Here is an 18167-nt window from a genome sequence, read left to right as displayed (position 1 = left end):
TCAGAACACCTTAAACCCATTCAATAATGTCCCCTATTATATAAAGAGATATTGCATAACATTTAACTTAGTAAATAAACATACTTTAAACACCATATAATAAAACCATATTATCCCTTTAAATACAAACTTCATAAAAACACAATATTGTATTTATACTTCCAATTGACTTAATTTAAGGATGGGAATTAAAGTGCAGCATTCATTTAGACAAAGGTGACTCATAGCATTTAACAAAAGTTGCCATCTCAGTTCTCAATAATTTAAATACTGTTCTATAATAACACCCCTCTGGTCCTTAATAAATTGCTAAATAACAATAAACTTAAATAAATGCATAGGTTGTTCAACTAGATCCTTATATAGAGCATTTGAACCCTTTTCTTTTTTAATATCCATTTTATGTTCATATATTGTATCTTTCAGCCTTCTACTGGTCTTACCAATGTAGAAGGCTAAACATAATTAACGTAAAGCTATATACACCACTCCTTTGGAATCACAGGAAAAATATCCTGTTATATTATGCATCTTATTCCACAAAAATAATGTTCTTCATCACCAAAATAAGAGGGCATTGTGAACACCTTCCACACTTTACTATTTCATGTGGTCTTTTTATTTCTATCTTTTTAGGTTTTTCTAACAAATTTTTAATAGACCTATCCTTCTTATGCAATACCATAGGTTTATCCCGCAACAAATAGGAGACCTGATTATCAATGGAAAATATAAACCAATTCTTATGTAAAATATTAAAAGCACCTTCACTATTCAAAGTATATGTGGAAATAAAAGCTTTGTGCTCTATAACAGACCTATTCAATTCATTATTTTTGTTTTCATTTTTATTTTTATTATTATTCATTGTATTACTACCCTCTCTTATAGAATTATTTCCTGTCATATCAGTACCCATCTTTTTACCACTACCTAGCAAAGGGGCATTTGTCACTTGAATTATTTTTAACAGTGCTTCTTTTTTAATATCTTCTACAAACTCATTAGGGTAACCTCTTTTTAAAAACACATATTCAATAAAATTACATTCCTCCAGAAACATCTTATCATCAGTTACCGTCCTAGCTGCTCTCACCAGCTGGCCCTTTAGCACTGCTTTCTTCGATGTCTCCAGTGCCAGCTGATGTAATAAAGAAAATAATCAGAAAAGGTGGATTTCCTATAAATATTTGAAACATACCTTTTCTTTTCTCTGTCCTTAAATATTATTACATACAAAAAAATAATAATTCTGTGAGTCATAAAAACTACTAAATGTTAAAAAATCAGTAGTTTGTGAAATAAATTCAAAACATTATACTAACCCATTTTCAGTAGCTCTCCATAAAGTAAATATGTCATCTAACAATTGAGTGTAAAAAGACCAGTAATGAATAAAATTACTTTTAAATAAATGCTTAGATTCCCAGTACGTCACTACTAGGTTGGCAAAACTAGGAGTACAAGTTGCTCCCATTGTTACACCCATATTCTGTTTACAATATTGACCTTCAAACCACAAAAAATTGTTAGATAAAACTTGGTCCATAAGAGTAGTAACGGTTCTAACCTTATTTGGTTCTAAATTTCAAATTTCAAATAGCGTCTACTCAAACCATTCTAGGCCTGTCTTATGGGGTATCAAAGAATATAAATTATTAACATCTAAGGTGACGAGGAAATAATTATCATCATAATCCAACTCATTTAGTTGAGTTAAAAAATGTCACAAGTCTCTACAAATTTGTGGCACCCTTTGCACAGACTTCATTACTTTTACATCTTCAATAACTTTAGAAACATAGTATGTTTTAAAACGGTTTGACTCCACAATTGGTCTCAAAGGTGGGTCTAATAAAGATTTATGTATTTTCAGAATCCCAAATATTCCAGCAATCACAGGTTCACTATTTTCCAAAAAATGATATTCATTCTGAGTTATTTGTCCCTCTAATAATAAATCATATAAAGCTATGTATATCTTCCCAAAAGCCACATTCATGTCATTCCGGGATATCTGGGTATATTCATCCCCCAATAATATTCCATTCATTCTACTAATATATTCCACTCTATTCATAATTATAAGACCCCCCCCACCTTTGTCTGGCTTTATCACTCTAATATTACTGTCATCATAAAGATCCTTCAAAGCACTTGCTTCATCATTAGACAAATTGAACCATTTTCTTTTACATGGATTTGCAAGTAAAGAACAAATTTCATTTTCACATATTTTTTCAAACACACTGAGACTAAAATTAAGAGAAGGATTAAAGACACTAGTTTTCTTTAACACATTTTCATTTTCTCTACAAACCCATTATTAAAACAAACCCCAAGATTTAGTTTATGTGCATATATTTTTAAATCAATTAAACTGTCTGTAATACCAGCTCTTCTTGATGGAATAAAAGGTAATTCCTTAGCTAGCACATCTGGATGTTTCATATTCACATTATTATCAGAAAAATTAAACAGGCAAAAATCTCCTGTAGGGTTACATATGTGTACAGGGTAATCAGTAATGTCTGCACTTACTATTAAATTCATTTCTTAACTGCTCTGTTCTGGAATCATTTTGCCCCTTGCTTTAAATAATTCTCTTCCCTGTTGTTCAACACCGCTTGCTGTAATCTCTTCTCCATTAACCTTTTGGACTTCCAATAACCTCTGTGCTCTAAAAGCATGGCCCCACCATCTTCCTCATAAATAACTTCTCCTGATTCTGCTTCCTGCTATTGCCATATTGGATGATCAGCCATACTCAACCTCTTATGATTCTTCTGATTTGTTGGATTTGGGTAGCAGAACTCTTCTTGTATTCTTTCAAGTCCCTGTTAAACTTCTTTATTTTACTCTGTAGAATACTATTACATAGTGAATCCACTTTCTGAAATATATTCTGGTAAAAAAATAACTTTATTAAGATGAGCCATTTTCAGACCATCAAGCTCATTCAACAATTGTTCAGTCTTTAAGTCATTGTATTATACCATACACTTAAGTACATCAAAGCCAGCTTTATTAAAAACACTAATCAATTCTTCATAAAACTCATTTCCTTATTGGACTCCATTAGGAAACCTCCATAAACGTTGCCCTCTCGGCACTATATTTGCCGATATATTTTTAAGGAGATAGCTGTTCTCAAGTTATAGTTTTTTTGAAAAAAGTCAACTTCTTTTCAAAATTATATAATTGATTTCCAATAGTTACCTGCATTTGCTACTCTGTTGGTAACACCCAATCCATTAAACTCAAATTTATTAGTTTTCCAAACCTGGAAATTTACTCGTTTATCAGATGAAATTGGGGCCACCCTGGGAATAGGTGTTCATTGAGTAGGCGGGAGCTCCAAACTTCCGCCCACTGGACATTGTAACATCTCAATGGACTGCTGAGATGCTAATTGATAATCAGCATCTTTTAATTGTTGACTTACTTGCTGCAGTAACATGGTTAAATCCTCAGTATTGGAGACATTCATAATATTGTTCATGCTTTCTTCGATAACGGCTCAAACTCCAGAAGACATAATACCAAGAACCACAAACTGTACCAGAGACAATGAAAACAGAAACAGAAAAGACTCCATATAGGGCAGCAGTGTTTGAGAAACCAGAAAACAAAGCAGCAGCAATTTCAGAACCATGTCTCAAAAAACTTTAATATAATAAAATATAAATACACTCCAATGAGTGACCTTAACCAGGCCCTTGAAGGTCAGTAGCTTTACAGACCACTTTAGAGTCTGCTGAGTCAGCACAAGAAAAAATAATTGCCTGGTCCAGTAGGATGTTACTAAGGTTAGAATGGACTTCAGCTTTTGGCCTTTGTGAATGGTCAGACAAATGAGAGGCACTAGCAGATAGCTATACAGAATATCTAAGGTCCTGTTTTCTGCTGAAGCATCTCTTACCTTATTGTGCTACATGAGATTGAGGGAGGAATACTTGTTTGATAGACTCAGTCCTACCAGTAATTTTATTTATTTATTTCCATATGACTTGAAACATTTCTAATACTGCACTTTGCCTTGACAGTTTCATTCTGTCTTGTATTAAAAACATCAGTTTTCATTTTAATGTTGCACAGATTTCAGTCTTTGATGAACCATTTCATCTAAATACTGATTTATTACACTACTCTGCTCATATATACAGTGCTCTCCATAGTTAGTTCCAACCCTTTCCAGCCCTTACAAAAGTCCACTTTTCACTTAGTCATTTTTAAGCCACAGAGAATTCTGTCTCTCGACATTGAATCATTCAATTTGCTAGACTGACGGCTTTTAGCTTGGTGCCTTTATTCTGTCACATATTTTTCAGCAGACATCTGTAAACTCTTTATTTTCAGTTAAAACTGGCAAACATATGGCAATTTCTTTTTGCACTCACAGTACTGCTGGAACATGTCTTTGACATCAGCCAAACTGACTGCTCCTTAAATGGATTCAGTATCTTGACTGCTTCATAAGTTATGTGAAGAAAAGTCACCACATTTCTTATTTACATTTTTCTGTTAAGCTGGAAGCAGTGGTTTTGAGATTGAAAATATGCACCATTGATTCCAACTTATTGCCAAATGGCAATATAATACCAAATAACATGTTAAAGTGAGGGGCAAGGCTGAAACTGTTACAAAGAATTCAGCATCCACACTCAAATGGAAATAACAAAGATTTTGATTTTCAATTTTACTCAATGGAATGGTGACTTTAACAATGGAGATATGGTTTTTGGCTTTGCCTGGTGAATTTCAACTTAATTTCTTGAAATTCATTTTTGTTTTATTTATTTTTATTTCTCTGCTCATTCATTTTATTCTTCCAGAAATGGCATGTAGATATTGTTGTTGTTTGTCAGGTGAGGAATTTCTTTTCATTGTTTTGTATGCTTGTTATGTTATTGGATAAGCTCACTTTTAACAACAATTGCTCTTAGAGGTGTAATGACAATATTTTAAATAGTTGTTGCACTTAAAACTTAGAGTTTTTCAGTGTAGGGGATGAAGCACAAAAACTCATATTACATTTCTAAGAAGTTAGACTGGACAAAAATCTCATAAAAAGTCAAGTTTGATAGAGAATGCCATTGTTCTACTTAATGTCATCTACTGTCATAGTTAGCTGATTTAATTTCATCTCACAGATGCTTATCTGTCATTTGTGTACATACTGACATCCAAGAAACAAGGTTTGGAAAGCGACACTCTTTATAACAGTAATTGAAAGAACAAGAATCATGTGATAAACCCTATTTACTATAGCCTTATTGGATACTGAAGGACATACTGCCTTATTCAAAAATTCTGCCACATGGAGCATGCTTTACTGAAAGTTATAGGTACCGAAGGCCACTGAGCTTTGGACAGATTAACTGTTTTAAAAAGTCACAGTTCATATAGAGAAATGTGATCAAAGTCATTTTCAGATCTGCTGAATAAAATTCAAATGAATATCATCTCTGTTTGATGCTGTTTATTCAGAAAACAAAAATCTTCATTAAATGCTATCATATTTTTATCATGGAAATTATTTACCTTTCTAGCTTGCTGGACTTCTTCAGTAGATTTTGAGCGACTTTTAACTGACTGCTTCTGCGGTGAGGAGGACTGGCTCTGAGGATAAAAAAGATTAGTTACTAAAAGATGAAAAAAATGAATTAAAATGAAAATAAAACTCATGTATAACTTATTATAGTTTCAGATCTTCAAGGGCAATGGAACACTAAGGAACTTTTTATTGCATCACTATGCATCAGCCACCAGATGAGGATATTCAGAAAGCAAAAGCATCTTGGTCATTCAGTAGCTGACTTCTTTTTTACAGGAGTCTGTACCTGTCATTTATGTACAAGGATCAAAAAAAAAAAAAATAGAGGTGATAGCATTTCTACATGGTTTATCTTATAAAAGTCATGAGATGGAAGCTACTATAGGGAGGATACTTCCCATCTGTCAAAAGAAATTTCCCAAGCACAGTAATCAGGAATTATGTAGATGCATTATTTCCTCACATCCCATCACCATCAAGACTTAATTATTATAGCAGGTACTAAACGGATACACAGAGAAGATAAAGTAAGATAGAAGATGAGCAGTTCGGATTGAGATCAAGGTGTAGCATAACTGACCTGATGTTTGCAGTGAGACAGGTATTTGAGAAGAAGCTAGTGATGAGGAAAGAGTCCAACTGGGCATTCCTAGAATTTGAGAAAGCATAAAACAAGGTCCCAAGAAAGCTGATCTGGGCAGTCTTGTGGTGGTTTGAAGTCCCAGAAACATTGGTAGAATTAGTGAAGGCTATGTGCAAGGACAAAATGGCTCAAGTAATTTACAGTGTTTGGTCTCAGAGAGGTTCCCAGTGGTAGTGGGTGTGCATCAGGGTTCAGTTCTGAGCCCACTTCTGTTCATACTGGTGATAGATTACATTAGGAAACAGGTTGGAAAGAACAGACCAACAAAGGTGCTGTATGCAGACAATGTGGCATTACAGGCAGACTGAGCAAGAACTTCAACAAAGAATAGGGGAATAGAATGCAAAACTGAAGGAACGTGGGGTGAAACTGAGTGCAGATAAGGCAGCAGTAATGGCACCAAATTGGGGAAATTAGAAGAAGCTGAAAACTAAGATAGAAGCATACCTCTCAACCTCTTAGAGCAAGAAATCTGGAAAAAGCCATAAATAAAAGTGGGACAAAGGCCCAAAAATAGGGACAATTTTTAAATATTGCTCTTACAAACTTGAAAAGTTGATAGAATACTATTCAGAGGCGATCTCTGCCTAACATTCAAAGATATGTCAAACCCAGAGCTGTTGGACATGCTACACTTAAAGAAATCCCAATCTCTCCCAGCCACACTCTCCAGGGACCTAAACCTTGTCACCACAATAAACAGAACATGCTGGAGGGATAAATTCCTATCCCAGAGATTTCCCATACTCTGGAACAGACTACCCATTCACGTCAAGCAAAGCTCCTCATTGGCCCTCTTTAAGAAAAATCTTGACGACTGGATGGGAAATAGAAAATGCACCCCGGGGATCACTTCTGCAGCACGTCTTGACAGGGACACAGGAAAATCATTTTCTTGGGTGGTGAAAGTCAGGGAACCTTTTTGGCTAGGCTTATATAAGCCCCAGGGCTGATAGCCTAGTACCTACCTATGAATAACAGGTTTTACATTAGTATGAATTTTCTGAAGGGTATGAAGTCTGAAACTCAAATGTCTGTCATTATTTTCTAACTTCAGTCTTTAATGATTCACCACTAATTTGCCAGAAAACCACAATTTTATGAAAATCGGACCAAAAATATGAGGCAAAAATCTGGACATTCTGTGAAAATTTGTAAGGTTGAGAGGTATGGTAGATGGGAAGATACTGGAACAGGTTAACAACTTCAATAATCTGGGAAGGGTGGTTGAGGAGAATGAAGGTCTAAATAAAGAGGTCACAGCTTGAATCAGAGGGGATGCATCCAACTGGCAAAGAGTGTCAGGTGTAATGTATGATAGAAGAATGCTAAAAAAGCTAAACAGTAAGATGTACAACCTAGTGGTGCAACCAGTATTACTGTATGGTACAGAAATCTGGGCAATAAAGGCATAGCAGATGAAAACCTAGAGGTGATGGAGATGAAGTGCTTGAGACAGGTGGTAGGATAAACACTGTGGGACAGATGAAGAAATGTGGACATAAGCGCAGAAGCCTAAGTAACTCCAATTGCAGAAAAGATAGAAGAGAGTAGATTACAGTGGTTCAGGCACATGTGCAAAAAAGCAGAACGTGATCTGGTGAAGATTTGGGACACACAGGATTGGTTTGAGGAAATGAGGGCAGCCAACAAAGAGGTGTATGGATTGTGTGAAAAAAGATCTGCAACAGTCAGGCATGAGTGTCAAAGAAGGCATGAGTATGGCATTGAATCAAGAGAGATAGCGACAGTTAACATGATAGCCCGACCCCATGTAGAGAATGGGAAAAAGGGAGGTTGTTGATGATGTTGATGATGATGATGTGCTATACAACTTTTTTTTTTCATTTTTTTTCGCGGCTTGGAATATTGGGATACACGATGTAGAATGTGTACTGAGCTGATTACTCAAATAGCAGGAAACGAGAAAGGTCAGCTCACTCAAAGATGCCATAAAGGGCTTGACTCACAAAAGCTTTTCTCTCCCTGGACTGAATGTCCAGGCTGTAATGCTTGTGCAATAAATGTGTAGTGGTTTGGGCTGCAGCCACACATACATAATGGACTGAACATTCTTAAAACAAGTAGCAGAAGCTGTAATAACCTAAATGAATAACTGTCCTTAACAGTAATTTCTTTACTTTAGAACAGCATTTGGCAATACAATGACTCGTCTATGGGGATAGGTTGGCTAGGGATAAGATTACATAATCTGCTCTTGGCAAATTAAACAACTAGTCCATAGGTTGGTATTAGGCTATCAGTCCTAGGGCCTACACAAGCCTCAATGCAAGCCTAGCCATAACAATTCCCTGGTTATTTCTTCCCACACTATTTACTTCCCTGGACCCCTGTCTAGCAGGGCGACTGAAGTGATCCCTGGGGTGAATTTCCTTTCTCCCATCTAATCATCAAAGTTCCTTTTGAAGAGGGCCAAAGAGGTGCTTTTCTTGACATATATGGGCAGTCTATTCCAGAGTCTGGGGAGTCTCTGGGTAAGGAACCTATCTCTTCAGCATGTTTTGTTTATTCTGATGACAAGGTTTAGATCCCTGGAGCATGTGGCTCTGAGGGATTGGGATTTCTTTAAGTGTAGCATGTCCAACAGCTCTGGGTTTGACATGGCCTTGTATGTTAAGCAAAGATCGCCTCGGAGTAGACGATATGTGATAGAGTATAGCTGGAGTTTTTTAAGGGGGTCAGCATAGGGCATCTCCTTTAAGCCTGTTATTCTTTTAGTGAGTTATTTCTGCAGCCTTTCCAGTTGTTGCAGATGTCTTGAGAGGTACATACCAAATGGGGCCTTGTATTCTGTAATGGGTCTAATGGGGAATGAGTACAGTGGGACAATGACCTCCTTTTTTCAGGATGAAAAGCCCTTAGTGATGAGGTGTGCCACATAGAAGAATTTCCTGACTGTTGTGGAAATGTGGTTATTGAAGGTGAGATCACTGTCGACCTGCGTCCCTAAATCTCCTATCACACTTTCGATGTTTAGTGTACTGCCACCTATGTGGTAATTCATGGGTACATGTTTTTTCCCAAAGTGGATATCTATACATTTCTTGACATTTAGCTTGAGCCCATGGCTCTGGCACCAAGCATCTGTTTCTGTAAGGCCCTTTTGTAGAGTATCCATATAATTTGGGGATTCAATAATGGCTCCCAGTTTGCTGTCATCTGCGAACTTTGTTAGCCAGAGTCCCTTAGTGTTGGCCTGTACTTCAGAGAAGTAGATGCCAAACAAGAGAGGTCCCAGGACTGAACCCTGAGGTACTCCACTTGTCACTTGTCTAGAGCTGGATTTGGAGTCAGCTACTTTTACAGTGTGGGTTCTGTCAGTAAGCCAGTTGGCAACGCAGCGAGTGATGTAGGGATTAATGTCCATCTTAGTAAGTTTATCTATGATTCCAAAGTGGGGGAAGGTGTCAAAGAACTTGGCGAGGTCCAGATAGGCTGTGTGGACTGCCTTATCCTCGTCCATGGCTCTGGAGACTAATTTGAAGAAGTCAATCAGGTTCAGGAGACAATATCGTCCCTTCACGGACCCAAACTGGGTGGGGTCCAGTTTTTTAAGGTTGCCAATGTCTTTGTTTATAAGTTCCATGATAATACATTCCATGGCCTTGCAGATTAGGCTCGTCAGACTGATGGGGCAGTAGTTCCTGGGTTCCAAGGTGGATCCCCCCTTGTGGAGTGGGATACTGTAGCTGTGCGCCACTCAGTGGGCATGAAGCCTGAGGTGAGGGTATGATTAAACATGACACTTAGGTGAGGTGCCAGTTCATTTTGTAGTTCATGTAGTACACAGCCTGGGATATCATTTGGTCCCATCGATGCTGTATTCTTAGCTTTGGAGAGTGCGTTTTTTACCTGTGTGGCCATTATTACCAGAATTTGGCAATCTTCCGGTGTTGAGATGGGCCATTTAGGGGGTGAGAGGGGGGTGAAGTTGGCACTGAATCGATCTGCTAGGATATTGGCAATATCCTTGGTATCAGTATAATTAATGCCATTCTGTTGTAGCTCAGAGCAGATCTGAGCATTGCCATTTAGATTCTTGACATAGTTATAGAATGCCTTGTGGTTGTCTTTGGAATCTTTGGCAATTTTATTTTCATAACTAGCTTTGGAGGATTTTATGTGGGATCTCAGCTTCTTACTGAGGCTGGTAAGGGAGTTTTTTACATCCTGGGATTTTCCTCTTTTCTGCAACACTTTCTTCCTTTTGTTGTAAAGTTTGTTTATAGCAGGGGACTACCAGATTGGCTTCCTTTTTTTGGAGGAGAGTATCTTGGTTCTATTTGGGATGGCACGATTCATGCATGAGTGGATGGCTCAGCAGTTGAACTTTCAGTTCCCATCTGCATGGGTGTCAGTTCTTTTGTTTCTTGATCCCTTAATGCTCAAAAGGTAATATCTACATACATACAAATATTTCAAGCACAGGCATAAATGCCCTTCTAGCTTGCCAATATACCAAAACACTTGTTCCTATAACAAGTGTCCAGGCTGTTCTTAAAAATATCTAAACTAATACTTGCTTTAATGTAATTTGGTAGTCTGTTCCATGCCTCAGGTATTCTGTCAGAGAACCACTTAGTACACTTCTCATTCCTATAGAATCTCCTACATATTTTGTCTGATGATTCTCTAGTAATTTTTGATAACCCCAAACAGAGGGGTTCATATTATATAATCAAATGCCAGAAATAGCAAATAATCTACTATCGAACCCAAATGCACAAAACCACAAAATGATGAAGGAACAGATCAGCAATTTTTTTCCCCAGGGAAAAAACTCGCTGATTCAAAAAAAAAAAAAAAAAAAAAAAAAACATGTACAGGCAACATAAACTGGGGCGCTTCGGCCCCAAACCCCCCTTGATGTATCCCCCACCTTAAATATAGCAACTCCGAGATCATACCACAGTGAAGAAAACAGCAAAGTCTGGAGAACGGCCTAGCAAATTTTTTCCCTGGGAAAAAAATTCACTTATCCGTTCATTTGATATTCTGTGGTTTCGTGCATTTGGGTTTGACAAATGAGTGCTCGCTATTTCTAGTGTTCAGTCCTGTAATAGGAACCCTTCCCAGAGGTAGTTTTCTCTAAATGCCCTATATACCTGAATAAGATCTCCTCTTAGATATATATAAGAGACACTGACTGTACAAGTGCAGGTATTTCAGTCTTTCATAAATAACTTAATTTTTCACATACATGGATGCTCTTAGTATATTTACACTGTACTCTTTCCAGTTTACTTGTTTTCTTATAGGGTTACCATATTGTTATTCCATACTCAAGTTTGGGTCTAATGTAATTAACAAAATGATGACCTCATAATTTTTGATTTGCTAGACTTTATAAATCTTTTTATACACCCTATACTTCTATAACTATCATTAACCAATTGGTTGATATAATTAGTAAAAACTCATAGCTGAATCTACCCATGTGTCCATGTCCTTAAATGAGTCTACATTTTCAATCACTGTGTGTTGTATTAAATATTCACCTTTCAATTCAAGTCTACCAAATCTCATATGTTTAGTTTTTGATGTATTTATCAGCATATTATTCTCCTGTGCCCAAATGGTCAATTTAGTCAAGTTATTTTGCAGACATGCCTTATCTGTAATACATGTAACCAGTTTACCCAATTTCAGGTCATCTGCATGTAGACTGCAGAACACCTCAGATGAAAAAGTTAGGCCTGAAAGATACAATCTAAACTACTAAGGGCCTAGGACAGAGCCCTGTGGGACACCCTGACTGTAACCAAGGATTTCACATGTCCAGTTACTGTATGATTCCTGCCATGTCCTATTTGTAAGCTATGCAGCTATCCATCTTGTCAAGAGTACATCAGTACTTAGTTGTACTAATTTATTGATCAGTGTTTTGTGTATGCACAATTTTTCATTCATAGCTGTTATTATATTTTTTATAGAACATCATGTTATAGGTGGTAATATATATATTTTCAACATATAGGTTCATAGGTTCATAGGTTCATACTAGGCTATCTGCCCTAGGGCATTTATAAGCCTAGCCAGAGTATGTTTGGCTTTCGCCACCCATTTTAAATGAATTTTGCTATGCCCTTTTTCGAGGTTAGTATACTGTGCCTCTGTCTAACAGTGACACAGAAGTGATACCCGGGGTAAACCTACGATCTCCCATCCACTCATCAAGATTCCTCTTGAAGAGAGTCAATGAGGGACTCTGCCTAACCTGGACTGGGAATTTATTCCATAGTGAAGGGAGCCTCTGGGTTATGAATCTGTCCCTCCAGCATGTCCTATTTATTTCAGTGCAGAGGTTCAAGTCTCTCAAGTGTGTAGCTCGATGGGATTTGGATTTTTTGAGGTGCAGCATGTCCCTTAATTCCAGGTTGGACATGGCCTTATACGTCAGGCACAGGTCACCTCTGAGCAGGCAGTATGCCACTGAGTAGAGCTGGAGTTTCTTTAACCGGGCAGCATATGGCATCTGTTTGAGCCCTTTGATCTTCTTGGTGAGGTACTTTTGGGGTCTTTCCAGTTGCTGCAGATGTTTGGTAAGGTACATCCCAAAAGGGGCATTGTACTCGATTATGGGCCTGATGAGGGATGAGTAAAGAGGCACGATGACCTCCCCTAATCTAGATGTGAATCCCTTAATCATTAGGTGGGCTATATAAAATGTTTTTCTAACCACTTTGGCCACATGGTTGTCAAATGAGAGATTGCTATCAACTTGGGTCCCCAGGTCCCTAATTACTTCTTCTGTACTTAATGGATTACCACCTATGTGGTAATTTGTGGGCACTTTGTTTTTGCAAAAGGGGATGACTATACACTTTTTGGCGTTTAGCTTGAGGCCATGGCTCTGGCACCAGTTGTCTGTTTCTATGAGGCCCTTTTGGAGGATGCTTGTGTCGGCTGGAGAGTCAATTATGGTGCCCAGTTTGCAGTCATCTGCGAACTTGGTCAGCCACAGTCCTTCTGTGTTGGCCTGTACCTCCGAGAAATATATACCAAACAAGAGAGGTCCCAGGACTGAGCCTTGTGGGATGCCACTTGTAACTGGTTTGGAGTCTGACATGGCTCCAGCAATTCTAACCATGTGGGTTCTGTCCTTGAGCCAGTTTGCAACCCATCTAGTGACATAGGGGTTTATATTTAAGCTGGTGAGCTTATCTATAATGCCCGAGTGGGGTATTGTATCAAAGGCTTTTGCGAGGTCCAGATAGGCTGTGTGGACCACCTTCCCTTCGTCAATGGCCTTGGTGACTGTTTCAAAGAAGTCAACCAGGTTTAAGAGGCAGGATCTGCCCTTAACAAAGCCGAACTGGGTAGGATCCAGTGTCTGTAGGTCCCCAATATCTTTATTTATGAGGTCCATAATGATCCTTTCCATAGCTTTGCAGACCAAGCTAGTCAGGCTTATGGGGCGATAGTTTCCAAGCTCCGTTGAGGCACCACCTTTGTGGAGAGGGACCACTGTTGCTGTACACCACTCTTTGGGTACATATCCTGTAGTAAGGCTGAGATTGAACAATAGTTTTATGTTTGGGTTTAGCTCTTCTTGGAGTTCATGTAGGACGCAGCCTGGGACACTGTCTGGTCCCATTGATGCTGTGTTTTTTGCTTTGAAGAGGGCGGCTCCCACCTGAGCATCTGAGATGTCAGGGGGGCAGCACTCTGCTGGGATAGATATTTGTCCTTTTGGTGGGGAGGGGGGGGAGAAGTTTGCGCTGAACCTGTCAGCTAGCATGTTGGCAATGTCTGTGGGATCAGTGTATTTTTTGTCATTTTGGACTAATTCTGAGCATATCTGGGAATTCCCACCCAGGTTTCTAACATAACTAAAGAAAGCCTTGTGATTATCCTTAGTGTCCTGTGCAATTTTTCTCTCGAAGCTGGCCTTTGACGATTTTATGAGTGCCCTTAGTTTTTTGCTAATACTGATCAGAGATGCCTTCCCTTTTTGGGATTTTGCTCTATCATGTAGTAGCTTCCTCTTTCTATTGTATAGTTTGTTTATGGCTGGGGTCCACCAGACAGGTCGTCTGCCTTTGGAGGATTGGGTCTTGGTTTTATTTGGGATTGCATGATCCATGCATTCCTGAAGGTGTTCATAGAATGCATTTATAAAGGATTCTGCGGTCTGGGCGTATTTTCCACAGGCCCGGGGGCTTTGAAGGATTCCACCTCAGTTTTGAGGAGTGTGAAATTTGCTTTAGAGAAGTTTTTCACTGTGGTTTTCTGGGCAGGGGGTGGGGTCGGGATGTGAATATCCAGTGAGATCAGTTTATGGTCTGATCTTACCAGTGAGGGATACACTTCTGGTCTGGAGCATAGAGTCCCCATGTTGGTGATGATCAGGTCCAGTATGTTTTCCCCTCTTGTGGGAGTGGTAACAAGTTGTTCCATAGTATTTGAGTTTATGAATTCTAGGAACCTTTGGGCAAGGGTGTTGGAGCTAGAGTAATGCTCCCAATCTATGTTTGGGTAGTTGAAGTCGCCCAATATAATGGTGTTCGGAGTGACCTTCATATTTTCCAGTGTTCTCAGGAAGGCCGAGTGGGGTTCCTGGGTTTGGGAGGGTGGTCTGTAGCAGGCTATAAACTGGAAGGCAGTTTTACCCACTGTTAGTTGCACATGGATAGTCTCTGATGCTTCGTGCTTTGCCATCAACCTGGAGGTGTGGGTATCTTTGATGAATATCGATACTCCCCCTCATTTTGTGGTTCAGTCCAAGTTTTGGAGCCGAAAAGCATGGTATGAGGTATAACCTGGTAGTGCTGGGGTGCTCTCGGGAGTCCTGAACCAGGTTTCTGTTACTGCACAGATATCGATGTTCTCCATGCTAAGGAGAGTTTCGAGTGTGTGCATCTTGAGGTTTAGACTTCTGGCGTTGAGTAGCATTACTCTTAGTTTCTTATCCCTTGTGATACCTATGGAGGTGGGTTTGTCTTTTGAGCCTTGCCTAAAAAAGGCACTATGGGGGTAGCAAGAGCCTTTGCCAATATCCGAAAGCCCAGGGGTGACAGGTGCAAGCCGTCCCTAGCAAAGCATTGTGGCTTGTCGTGCATATCATCCCAAGCTGACAGGCATTGGATCCCCTTTGAATGACACCAATACTTAAGCCATTTGTTGAAATTGATCATCTTGTCTTCATATTGTGGTATCATTCTTGGTGAGGGTAAGATGCTACTCAAGGTCAGGGTCATACCAGCCTGGGCTACATGCTCAGAGAGCTCCTCTATGTCTCTTTTCATGTAGTCCAGGGAGGTACGTCTCAGGTCATTCACACCAGCATGGACAATGACTGAGTCATAGTTGTACTTGCCTTGGAGTGACCTGAGTGCTTGTGTTATGTGGCGGATCCTAGCGCCAGGCAGGCTGCTCACCGTGACCTTCTCCTTGTTCAGTCTGGTGAGCGGGACATCAGTGTGCCTGACGATAGAGTCACCTATTACAAGTGTATCAGGTATGTTGTTTAGCCTTAAGGGCTGTGACTGTTCGGCACACTGGCTTTGTGAGATATGTGTTGCACGTGTTTTGTTTTGGGGTAGCGGTTGCTTGGGTGTCTGCTTTGGAGGTCTCTGCTGCTTAGGCAGATCTTTATTTAGAGCCTCCGAGTATGTTTTTGTGTGATTATGTGTTTGGTTTGCTGTCGTGGTAGGTCTATGTGAGACTGGAATTGTAGTGAGTGTGGTTTCCTTCTCCTCCTGACTGGTTATGCCAGTACTGAGTTGAGAGAGCTTAGCCTCCAGTTTGGCTATATGGTTGCATCTCTCACATGTGTTGGAATTTGTTGGGAGGAGGAGAGGGTTGTCTGTGTACATGAGGCAGTTGTAACATTGCCTCAAGATTCCCATATTCACCAGCTGGACCGGAGAGGAGATTGACAACTGACCTTTGGACATGCTAGAATAATATTGGGAATTCCTTTATAATTGAAAACAAGGGCCAATGGGGAGCGAGGGTGTAGTGCTTTTAATTTTTAGTGCTGACTTATAATTGCTTTAGTGAGCAAGTGCCAGGTAACAAGTGCAATGTGTTACAGGTAACTTAAATGCAAAAACGACAAACAGTAACTTTCTTTCAAGCGAAGCAAGGAAATAAGTACAGTAAGCAATGCAGATATCACTAGGGATCCACAGAAGTGCTGAGAAGCCGCGTTTTAGATGGAATTAGCGTTCCAGGGAAATAACAAGCATACAAACAAAGCTAGATTCAGCAGGCCTGGCTCTAGTCTATGCTACAGCAAACAAGGTGTACCAATTTCAGTAAGAAGAAATTCAGATATGCATGCACTATAAGCCTTCACCCAGAAATTCCCAGCTCAGAAGGGCAGAGTCCAGCCTCTCCTCCCACAAGAGTGCAGACCACGAACCCTCTTAATGTAAAATAACTGGCCTGAAAGCCCAAGTGCTTAAACCAGAATTAATATACTTTTAAAATAACAGACACTGAGCCCTCAATCAGCAGTTCCCAACTTAGAAGGATGTAAGCTACCTGTTCTGCCACTACAGTGCAGACCACAAACCCTCTCAATGTAAAACAACTGGTCTGAAGCCCAAGTGTTTAAACTAAAAGGCTTAGAATGAGTTACACCAAGCAGTAATAAATACAATTGAGAACTTTTAAGATGACGCAAAAGCAAAATAAAGTAGGAAGAAACACAAGTACAGTAAAAGCAGAAGAATTTTTTTTTTTTTTTTTTTTTTTAGAAAAGTAGCAAAAGCAGTAGTAAATACAATTCTCATGCAGTGCAAGCTGGCACACTTGAATATGTAGCAATATTAGTCAACACACAGTTTGAGAAATGTAATTAAATTAAAAAGGACTAAAAGCAAGTGCAGAAAGGGTTTATTAGGTAGAATGCGGTAAAGAGATGTCCTGGGGGAGTGTCTTAGATCAAATCTACAGTGGGGCGGGCACTGCAAAAGCCACCAAATTTAAACTACAGCCAAGAATAGGGAGGGGGGGTGGGGGAACAGTTTCAACACAGATGTAAGGAATGTGCAAATTATAAAAAATATATATACTGTTTTCTATATATTTGCAGAGCAGTAAGACACAGATATCAAGCAGACAATTTAGCTCTATAATACAGAATAACACAGAAAATATACTCAGCTCTATAAACTTGAAGATAGTTCTGTAAGGCTGTCTCTCAAACTAAGGTTCCAGTTTGAATACAGGTTGTTAATTAAAAGGAGACACAGCACTAGCTAAATTATATCAGCTGAAAGACAAGGCAGGAAATGAGGGGGTGGGAAGCAGTTTCAACACAGATGTAAGGAATGTGCAAATTATAAAAATATATATACTGTTTTCTATATATTTACAGAGCAGTAAGACACAGATATCAAGCAGACAATTTAGCTCTATAATACAGAATAACACAGAAAATATACTCAGCTCTATAAACTTGAAGATAGTTCTGTAAGGCTGTCTCTCAAACTAAGGTTCCAGTTTGAATACAGGTTGTTAATTAAAAGGAGACACAGCACTAGCTAAATTATATCAGCTGAAAGACAAGGCAGGAAATGAGGGGGGTGGGGAAGCAGTTTCAACACAGATGTAAGGAATGTGCAAATTATAAAAAAATATATATACTGTTTTCTATATATTTGCAGAGCAGTAAGACACAGATATCAAGCAGACAATTTAGCTCTATAATACAGAATAACACAGAAAATATACTCAGCTCTATAAACTTGAAGATAGTTCTGTAAGGCTGTCTCTCAAACTAAGGTTCCAGTTTGAATACAGGTTGTTAATTAAAAATGCATGCTGAAATATGGTTTCAAGTCCCAGCCTATCCAGTTCTGACAATAACTTATCCAATATTACTTTTTCCATTATTTTTCCACAACATGAAAGTAGACTTAAGGATCTATATGACTCTGGGTTTGTACTACTCCCCTTTCCCTTAAAGACAGGTTTAATAAGCGCATGTCTCCA

At 38.9% G+C, this 18167-nt stretch overlaps 1 long non-coding RNA gene across 4 annotated transcripts in view; it reads right to left on the bottom strand.

Moving 5' to 3' along the window:
• Positions 1 to 18167, bottom strand: part of LOC122799993 — a 910576-nt gene that overhangs the window by 154755 nt on the left and 737654 nt on the right. For all 4 annotated transcript variants that reach the window (XR_006364517.1, XR_006364516.1, XR_006364518.1 and 1 more), the window contains one exon: positions 5545 to 5622. This is a non-coding gene — a long non-coding RNA (uncharacterized LOC122799993). The remainder of the gene's footprint in view (positions 1 to 5544; positions 5623 to 18167) is intronic.

The sequence above is a fragment of the Protopterus annectens genome, chromosome 4.part0, assembly GCF_019279795.1.
Source record: "Protopterus annectens isolate FY-2018-M chromosome 4.part0, PAN1.0, whole genome shotgun sequence".
NCBI classification, from domain to species: domain Eukaryota; kingdom Metazoa; phylum Chordata; order Ceratodontiformes; family Protopteridae; genus Protopterus; species Protopterus annectens.
The sequence above is the reverse complement of the archived record's forward strand: the minus strand, read 5'-3'. Positions and strand labels throughout refer to the sequence as shown.